The sequence below is a fragment of the Nesoenas mayeri genome, assembly GCF_963082525.1.
Source record: "Nesoenas mayeri genome assembly, chromosome: 1".
NCBI lineage: Eukaryota > Metazoa > Chordata > Aves > Columbiformes > Columbidae > Nesoenas > Nesoenas mayeri.
In genome coordinates this window covers 108,428,278-108,438,712 of record NC_137541.1, presented here as the reverse complement: position 1 = coordinate 108,438,712, position 10,435 = coordinate 108,428,278, and positions in this window count along the sequence as shown.

The window sequence follows — 10,435 nt, the reverse complement described above, 5'->3', positions numbered from 1 at the left end:
TTTAAGCACATATTTGGCTTGTTTCTAAGCCTGTCCTAGCTAGGTTGATTTCTAAACCGTTGTCTTAATCATCAATGTTTTTAAGACTTATGTCTACTTTTCTGACTCATTTTATTGTAATTTTTACTTTTAAAATAAGAAGAGATTGATTATGCCAGATACCTACCAATGAGTCAGAGCAACACTTAAAATTTTTAGAACCTATTCTAGAACGTTGTTCCCACCTTGAATACTCTGTTCAGTTTTGGGCCCCTCATCATAAGAAGGACATTGACATACTAGAGAGAGTGCAGAGGAGGGCAGCGAAGCTGGTGAGGGGTCTGGAGCACAAGTCTGATGAGGAGCAGCTGAGGGAACTGGGGCTGTTCAGCCTGGAGAAAAGGAGGCTGAAGGGAGACCTGATCACTCTCTGCAACTCCCTGAAAGGAGGTTGTAGCATGGAGGGGGTTGGTCCCTTCTCCCAGGTAACAAGTGAAAGGACAAGAGGAAATGGCCTCAAGTTGAGCCAGGGGAGGTTTATATTGCATATTAGGAAAAAATTCTTCACGGAAAGTGAACAGGCTGCCCAGGGAAGTGGTTGAGTCACCATCCCTGGAGGTGTTTAAAAGATGCATAGATGAGGTTCTTAGGGACATAGTTTAGTGCTAGAGTTAGGTTATGGTTGGACTCAGTGATCCTGAGGGTCTCTTCCAACCGAAACTTAATGATTCTATGATTCTGTAATTATTTAGAGGAATGTGGTGTGCATGAATAAAGACCTTTTGAGTAAGGTAATCAGCCGCAAATCAGTGTTTCTTCATGCAAAGCTTTTTATTTATTAATGTGCTATGGACAAAAGAAAGAAAGAAGGAATAAGGCAGTGTAATACTTATTGGTTTCAAGTTACTTACATGGTTTTTATGGTGTACTTTTTTATCCTGTTACACTAAATCCTGCTTGGCTAGGTGCTCTGAGCAATCCTATCTATTAATGTATTCCTTGTTCAGCATGGCTGTGGAGCAGGCTGTAGCCAGGCTGCATTTGTGGTATGTTGAGTGAGAAGCAGCCCCACAGCATGATCGCTTCTCAGGTGGCTATCTGTGGTGGTATCTCTTTCTTTATTGACTGTAGAGAGGAAAAGATAATTCTCCAAATGCCTGAAGCAAGACATTCAAGCTAGGTGGGGGTGAATCCCTGAATTCCTCCCCTCTTGGCAACACACTGTTCGGTCAACCAGCAGCCTTGAAAGCTTGTTACAGTCTAAAGCAGAGAAAACTTGGATTCCATTTGTTTGCTGCATCCTTTTATGATAACTTTTGCTACATAACTTTTACAAGATCTGCTAAGAAGAATAGGCCTGTGTCTTACACTGTGCAAGTAATGGTCTTTGCAAGATGCATGAATTATAGCAAGGGAAACCGCTTGCTTTTTTCTATCGAGTGAAGAAACTGGGGCAAAGAAACTGTTTTCCTATTTCAGCGGTCCGGCTCTATCACTGTTCTTTAGGCTACATCATCTTATTCCACTATTACTTTAACACTTGATATACCACTAGGGATGCTACCCTCTGATGTCAGTGTAGCCAGATCATGTCTGTGGTGAAAAGGGATGGAAGAAAGGAGTCCTTTATATTTTCAATTTTATGACAGACTTATTACTCCTGCATAGTTTGGCTCTTTTTTTCATGTGAACATCATATTCAAGGATCACTTTATGGGCTCAGTTTAATCTGGACCTACCATTTTCTGGTATCAGGTCTAATTGTCTCACTGCAGTGTTAGATTTTATAGGACTGCATTCCAAAGCCTGAGATGCACCAGCAGAAATTTCTTATTTCAGATGCCTGACTGGCTAATAATTTACTTTGTTCTTAAGACACATAACTTTCCCTATGGCTGGAGAACAGCAAGCTTTTATCACCACCAAGCTTGTCAGAGTTTCTTCTCAATGATACATCAAGGTCAAACATTTGGAGCAGTTGAAGAGGAGACAGCCTATTTCAAAGTACCTTTGTTCATAAGCTTCCATGGCTAAAGCTGTATGCTTCGTAGGCCATGAAGAGAGTTAGGTTTATGGATTTTTAAACAGAAAAGGTATTTCAGCAAATACTGTAGAAAAGCAGAACTGCTGTTCAAATATTAAAGCACTTTTATTCTTCAAAATAATATTTTTTTTCCCCAAAGCTTAACATTGACATTATCTCTTTAACATTCTTCTCCAACAGGAAAACACCTCATTCTTACAGTTTGTGCATATCTGTAGAGGAAACCTCTCCACACAGACTGTTGCATGATATTAATGGCCCTGGATACCAAACTCTGTACACTCCAAAACAAATACAGCAAAGATTAAAAACTGCCAACAACCAAAAGACACGATTTAAAACATTCCTGGAAACATCTTGGATCTCTCCTGGAGATCATAAGTAGGTCTTGGCCAAGATCTCAAATTCACCTATAATATTATATAAACAGTCTGGACAGGGGTTCAGTAAACAGGCATTGGATTGTATCCAGACTGTTTCCCATCTGCTGTGTCCTGCTCCCACCAGTGCACACAGCATTTTCAAAGACAGAAGTAACCTCTGCTGCGTTTTGGAGGATGCTTGATTTAAAACTTCCACACTGAGTCTGAGTACTGACCTGAAGCTCTTGGACAAGCGGAATGGTGTGTATCATTGCCAGATCCCAGCCAGAACACTGGGCATGAGCTCTTCTGCTGCAGCAGGACTGGGCATGTGCAGGAGACTTCAGGGCTATTTTCAGTAAAAATCTGAGCTAATCATAGAATGTCCTGAGTTGGAAGGGACCCACAATGATCATGGAGTCCAACCTGTCCCTGCATATGACAACCCCACAGTTCACACCATGTGTCTGAGGGCGTTGTCCAGTCTCTCCTTGAACACTGCCAGGCTTGGGGCTGTGACACCTCCCTGGGGAGCCTGTTCCAGTGCTGCACCACCCCCTGGGGGAAGAACCGTCTCCTCATGTCCAACCTAAACCTCCCCTGGCACATCTTCCTGACATTGCCTTGGGTTTTGTCGTTGGTCACCAGAGAGAAGAGATGAGTGCCTGCTCCTCCTCCTTCTCTTGTGGGGAAGCTGTAGCCACCATGAGGTCTCCCCTCAGTCTCCTCTTCTCCAAGCTGAACAAACCAAGTCACTTTAGCCGCTCCTCATATGGCTTCCCCTCCAAACCCTTCACCAACTTTGTAGCCCTACGACTTCAGGGTAAACAAGGTCCTAATTGTGGGGCTTAGCGAGCTCCATTGGCCTAAGTCCCCTCCTTAGGACTGTAGGTCCCTCTCTGCGCCTGGCCCTGGTGGAGCGCTGCAGGTGACCTGTCCTGCAGGGTTGCCTCACTTCCCGGGCCTGTATATTGCCACTGAACAGCTTTTCTTCACTGCAAGTTCTTATTTATGGATCTGACAATGCCATCTCAGTTTCCTTCACTGCAGGCCCAGCCTGTATGTTTCACAGCTTTCTAAGGCTACTAACAACCATTTTTATTTTAGTTCAGGTCAGCGGAAGTTTACCAAGTGGTTATCAAATTAGCATCTGTGTGTGTACACAAACTCATGGCAGAAGAAAAGAGGTTTATTTTGCATTTCAAAGCACCCTTTTGATCAAGAAGATGGCCTTCATTTGAGGGACTTTTTTCAAGTTATTTACTTATTTATGTGTAATTAATAATAACAATTATTATTTTTTTTAAACCTATATGACTATTCGTTTTCATTTTCTAGATTCTTTTTGCTATCATCAGAGTATGACAAGTTTGGTTTCATGACTCCTTAATCAGCTACATTCACTACCTTGATTTTTTTTCCTTGTTACTATGATGAACTAATTTCACCAAACCTGGACTCCTGCTTTGGCTGCAACCTTAATGTCTCCAGGTACACTGTACAGCTATAAAAGCTCATGCAAATAAGGTCATTGGACCTGCATTTGACTTAGTACGGAGCACTGGAAACAAACTGGAGAATGACATATATGAGAACAGAATGATTTATCACATTTAGTGTCACATTTAATATCACATGGTTAAACGATACAATTTAATGTTTACATCATCGTTTGCACAGGCTAAAAGCAAGCCCCTCTAACTAACCCCGTAAGTGAAAGCTGAGGTGTTTTCTTCAGAATGGCTTTTGGTCTTTTCATGACAAGATAAAAAATAAAGGGTTAAAAAAATTGTGCAGTTCTCAAGTAAAATCTCAAGTGAACAATAGGTTTCTGCACATTTATGAAAAAATACCGCTTGATAATATGCTAAATATTTCACAACTATTTCAGCAATATTTTAACTTCTGGTTTAGTTATATTTAATTGCAGTTAAAGTGGTATGCATAGGGCAGTTAGGTTAACTCCTGAAATGCTCTTCCTACGAGTAACTCTGAAGATAAACGCTGAAAAATAGCCAGGGCCTTCATATATGACTAATAACTTATCTGTACCAGTCCAATAATGAAACAGTGAATTTTGTCTAGTTGTAGGAAGCATACAAGTTTTGTTTTGCCTGTTTTTTTTTCCTTCAGCACTGCAGCTTGTTGAGTGTTGAGCCTCACAGAACATTTCCAGGGAATAAATTCAGTCATCTAATTACGAGCTGTAAACAGTTGCAGTGAAAAAAAAAAAGTTTGTTGGTATAACTAACCAGTGGTAAGTACCGAGGAATTTGTGGTTTATAATGCATGTTCATAATCTGGCTTTGTTGATTTTGCAGCGATGATAGAGATACAAGTGGTTTGGCCTAGTTTCTGCTAGTTATTCAAATAGCTGCGGGAATGAAAACGAAGCCAAGGGGCAAAACACTATAAAAACGGATTGATTAATTTTTCTTAATAATTACATCTCTGAGGTCAACTCACACTGAAGAGGGAATGTGGAACCAGGAGAAAAGTTCTGACTTTGCATCCAGACTAACCGAAAGTAAGATCAGGCCCGATCCTTAAACAGGGAGAGGAACATAACTCTGAGGTCTAAACGCCCTGAACAGCTATCTGGAAGGACAGGCTTTTACTGCTTCTCTGATGTCACCACATGCGATGTTTCTATAAACAAAATGGAAGTTTGTTAATTTTATTTGCAGGTCAGCTCTATAAATGTCCAAGTGAAAAAAAAAAAAAAAGTAGTAAAAATGCTTATTGTGGAGTTTCTAAACAGCACTTTTATCTCCACTTGTAAAGTCTACATGCTCTCTTTCTGATGTACAGGTCCTGTAAATGAACAAACCACCCATTTTATCCCCTTCCTAACTTAAGTCTCACCACTTCTTTTCTCCTGCAAGGAAAAGAAGACTTATGAGCACAATTGTGACATTTGTCCTAGATGATCACAGCCCCCTCACTCAGCCTTGTCTCCACCTTGTTGGTGCCTCTTCATCGCTTCCCGTCAACCTGTATGTACACTGCTGCTGCCACCACTCCACAGCTGGAGACAAATGGTATTTTGTTTATAAAAGAAGCATTCCTTTTTCTTGCTGTGGATAAGGAAGCAGTACTAATTTCTGCTGCTTCCAGACCTAAGGTGCAGAGCAGGAGGAGAATGTATCTGTTCTGCTAGCCTAACTTTTATAAGACAGCCTGTACAGCACTATTATGCACAAACAGAAAAGCTTAGATGTACTGGGTGTTTCAAAAAGATGGACCCAATTGGGTCTTTTTGAAACACCCTGTATTTTTATGTCAAATAAAACTCACTCAAAAAGCTTCATATTCCACTTTAATTCATGAGTCGAAAATAAATACAAGGAAAGAAAAGGAGTCGGGCTGGCTTCATTTGTTGCCCACATATAAGCACCTGGTGTGATATAAAATGCCCTGAGGTACGCCTCCTAGTACCCAGCTGCTGGTCCAGAATGTCTTTGATCTCCCACCGGGCCCCAACCCCATCTGCCAAGCCCATGCATAGGTCTTTGAAACTGTGAGACCTAAACCAACAGGAGACAAAAGGAAACAAGTGGGGGATGAGTTTCAATACGTTGTTCCAAGTCAGATTATTAACCTAAGAACACCTTAGGATATCCCAGAACACACCAGATACCTATGTGGGTAACTGAATCAAATTCAGTAGCCCTAGAGGAATTTACAACTTTTAAAACAATCTGGTAATATTTTAATAGAGATCTTCACAGAGCTGTGAAAGGGAAAAAGATGCAATACAATAGCAAGTAAAAAAGATGACATTCAACAAAAAAAGAAAAAGATAAAAGTATTTCTTTTTGGTTTGAAAGATTCCTTTCAGGGGAAATGAAAATGGATGTAAACCGTATGTTTTTTGAGGACTGTCAGAAGTGGTGGTTACATAGTATTCAGCCACTACTTTATTTGCACAGAACTAAAAAGAGGTGGAATTAATCAGAAATGTGGAAAGGGAGACACATAATTGGTAAGAACATCCAAATCTCTTTCAACAACGCTGGAGCCTTAAAAGCATCAAAGTAAACACCAGACCACATCTCTCTGAGGTAGAAAAAGGGGAAAAATGTAGAAGTCTGGGTGACTGCTGCTTAAACCTCATGAATGCTGTGGATTCTCCCAGCTTACCACCACAGATTAGAATCAAACCTTGAATTGTATTTCATTGGGTACTTCACATCAAAAGCTTATAAAAAGATTTAAAAATATTTAAGTGAGTTCAATGCATACAGATCTACTAAAGATGTTTAGGAATGCTTCTGCTTGGTGATTCAAACTGCAATGATCAGAGGAAGAATTATATTAAGCCTTCTTTATAAAAAGTTACCAGCAATAAGACTCATAAATACAGTATGTATTTTAAAATCTTATCCTGAAAATTATATTAGTGATTATGGCAACATTCCTCAAGATGACATTAAGACATCACTAATTATCTTTTAGACTACAAAACATACATAATGAAAATAAGGGATAACATCTTCAAAATCAACTTGAAAACCTCAGGAACTCCTAGAAGCTGAAATGCCTCAGAAAAATAAACTTTTCTCTCTACCTTTAACATAGGTAAGAAAAAGAGAGGGAAAAAAGCCATCTCCTCATGCATGTATTCACAAAATTGCTTAGCAACCTACGTAGGAAAGCCTACCAACGTGTGCAATCTGTGCACTGTGCTTATTTCTCATGGTAATCTTTTATCAGAGAACAAAGCCCCGTTTGCTGAAACAGTTCTGCTTGTATAAAGTAACAGCTTGTCCAATAAGCAACAAAGGACAATTTAGTTCTCAGTACAAATAACCTGGCTAAAACTAGATGAGCTTGCTCAAGAAACAGGGCAATAAAGCCTCATTCTCAAACAAAGCTGAACAACCTGGTTACCCCATACTAACACAGCCCCAGAGAGCATCTGGGTACAGAAGGGAGCTTGTTCAGAACCAGCCAGAACATGTGTCCAGCCCTGGGCTGGGTTGGATATACCAATCAAAGACTGTGATATAGAACATCACCTTAATGTCATTCAAAGATCCGACTTTCTAAGTTCTTCACATAGGACTGGCCTTAACACCTAGAGAGGTGGTTGCCCTTGCCTTGACTATGGCATCCCATGTCAAATATTTCACTACAAACCAAATTAATGGAAGTCCAGAACTCCATAGGAGAAGAATTACACAGGAACTAAGCCAAGAGAAAAGCATTTGCTCCTACAGGGCAGCCAGTATGTACCTCAGTCACATTAAAATGAAGCTAGCTTTACTCCAGAACGATGTGTAGGTGTCTGTCTGGATGTACTATTATAACTCAAAATACTGGTGTGATAAGCTGATAAATACGGGAACATAAATGATAGTTACTATTAATTTTAGGAGGTGGTCAGATACTGAATAGGATAGTGGTACATTGTCGGTACCCCAAAAGGGAATATAAATTACATACGAAAAGTATGAGAATACATAAGAGAATATGGTAATTGCCACAAATAAGGAATTATGTCACTTACCTTATTTTTAAAAACAGATTTAAGCCCATTAACAATCAAACAATGAGTTTATTTGCAGGATACATTTATCATACATAGAAAACAATACTTATTGTTTGGTTGATTAAATAGAGAAAAAAAGCAAAACAAAAACACAATACATTATTCAAAGTGTTCCATATATTTGTTAGTTGACATTTTCAAAATGAAGCTTTTTTTAAAAAAAAAAAAAAAAAAAACATGATCAAGAACAATGCATAGTGGGAACAAAGCGTCTAGAAATTTAACATTCCACAGCTGTGAGTCAGCGTGAAAAATAAGGCTATGTAGAGGAAAAAAAAACCACAGTGAATTTCAAAACAATACATATTCCATTGATAGGCTTCAGATAAGATCATTGGAGCATAAGAAATCTAAAAGCAAAGTTATGTAAGGAAAAGAGGAATTTAAAATATCAACAAACAGCTTGGGAAGGAAGAAACTAGACTTCTCTAGTCATGGCTTAGAAGTAGCCTCCAAATTTTCAAATTTTTATCAAGTGAAGGTCAATTATACTATGATGCTGCAAAAAACAACCCAAGATGAACATCTGGAGGTGAGAAATATCCAAGTCCATTTTACTAAATAAGCTACAACTGCCCACATCACTTATTCATCACATGGAATGAAAAAGTGTTTTAAAAAAAAAATTTGATGACCAGTCACTGAATGATTCAGTGAAAGGCTGGAAAACATATCTGCATGCTCTGAAATGTTAATTACAAGTTCTTTTCACGTTTCACGCCAATGTAAATGGAATGAATGGAACTGCAGCGTCATATCCTGCTCTTTGTTCCTGTCCTTTCACACGGGCTCAGCAGTGGGAAGGTTTCATGCAGCTGCTGTAAACTGAGGTTCTTCGCTGCCCTTAGTCGCTGCCATCTGCTCTTCACATGATGTAGTGGATGAGTCCAAGGAACAAGAAACAGTCACAGAGCTGCCATTTTCTGGCAGCCCCAAGTACAGTGCTTCCCAAATGCTGCTTTAATACAGGATATGTACCTCAGATAACCCAGCCACTTAAATGACTAATCTATGTAGTGTTACATGAAGTTCAGGATAAAAAGGGTATAAAATAACCGCTAATAATGGATCTTACCTGAGTTAGATTCAGCTTCCTTACTCACAAAGTCACAAGAAAAAAGTTGAGGCAAGACTGGTTGTGGGAACTGGTGTGAATGCAGGCATATAGAATGCATATTTTACAACTATTTATAGAGTTTAACTCACACCTTTTAAAAATAATTAAATACAGACTAGGCTACATAAATCTTTATAACCCTTCCTCATCTGTCATAAATGATATCCAAATACAAATCCACATCTTTCAGATAGAAGATATACAGAATTTATTTTAAAACTTATTTGTTACAGGTCACCCTTTGCCATCATGTAAAATGTATAGGAAATTATTAGAAAGCTTGGATTGCTGATGTTCTAAACTGAACATAAATATATCCTTATTTCAAGACAGCTAAAACATCCTGACTGCCATGGGAAGGTCTGTCCTGGACACATTATTTTTCCAGTATACCCTATGCAGTCTCACTCATCCCATTTATTGTTCAGAACAGCACAAATAGCAGCACTTAGAGAGTGATGGATTTCAAGGTTGACCTCTTTAGTTGCCCCAAAAATCTGTGTTTACCATGCTCGTAGCTGAGGCCTCACAGAAAGCATGAAACATTTTAAACATCAGCTGAACAAAACTCATGCAGCTGTGGTTTCATTATGTCCATCATTTGTCTTCTGTCAATAAAGAATTTTGATCAGTTATCTGCAAGTTATCCTGGAAAAAGCAGCAATACAGACTGACTCTGTGTGTATCTATTATATGTATGTATGCCTGTATACACACACATATACACACAGAACCCTTATCACTGAAAACTGTCAATACAGTTGCTTGTTTCATTCTGAATAAAAGGATGAATTAACAGATTTTTCATTGTGGCTCATAAATTTGGCTGATCTGCAAGTTTGTCTACACTTTTTCTAGTGCAGTCTCTTTCATTTAACCTGTATGGAAGCCATCTTATTTTAATTCCCTAAGTCAATAAAGAGTGTGTAACTTCTCACATGCTGAGAAGATACCCATTTTCATGGCATATCAGGTATTATCAAAACATGCTATGGAAGTCTTTGCTGATATCAAAAAAATGCTCATTAAAAAACCAAATCAGAACAATGACTAATTATGGAAATCTTCCAGCAACGTGCAAGTAAAAGCTACATATAACACTTCTTAATGTTAGACATTACTTTTTTCCATCTGATACAGATTTTAAAATGCATAGTATATACATAAATAGTAGTATACATCCAATCTTTAAGAGTGTTCTGTTTTATACTCATCAATATGCCCTACAAATATATTGATGGATTCTGTATTAAAAAATATGTTACATTCTGCGGGGCTAATTAGAATGAGAAGTGCAAAGATTTCATTTGAAGGAAAATCTTTTCACTTTTTAGAAAAAAAACCAGAAATATAAGAAACATCACAAATACTCCAGAGTA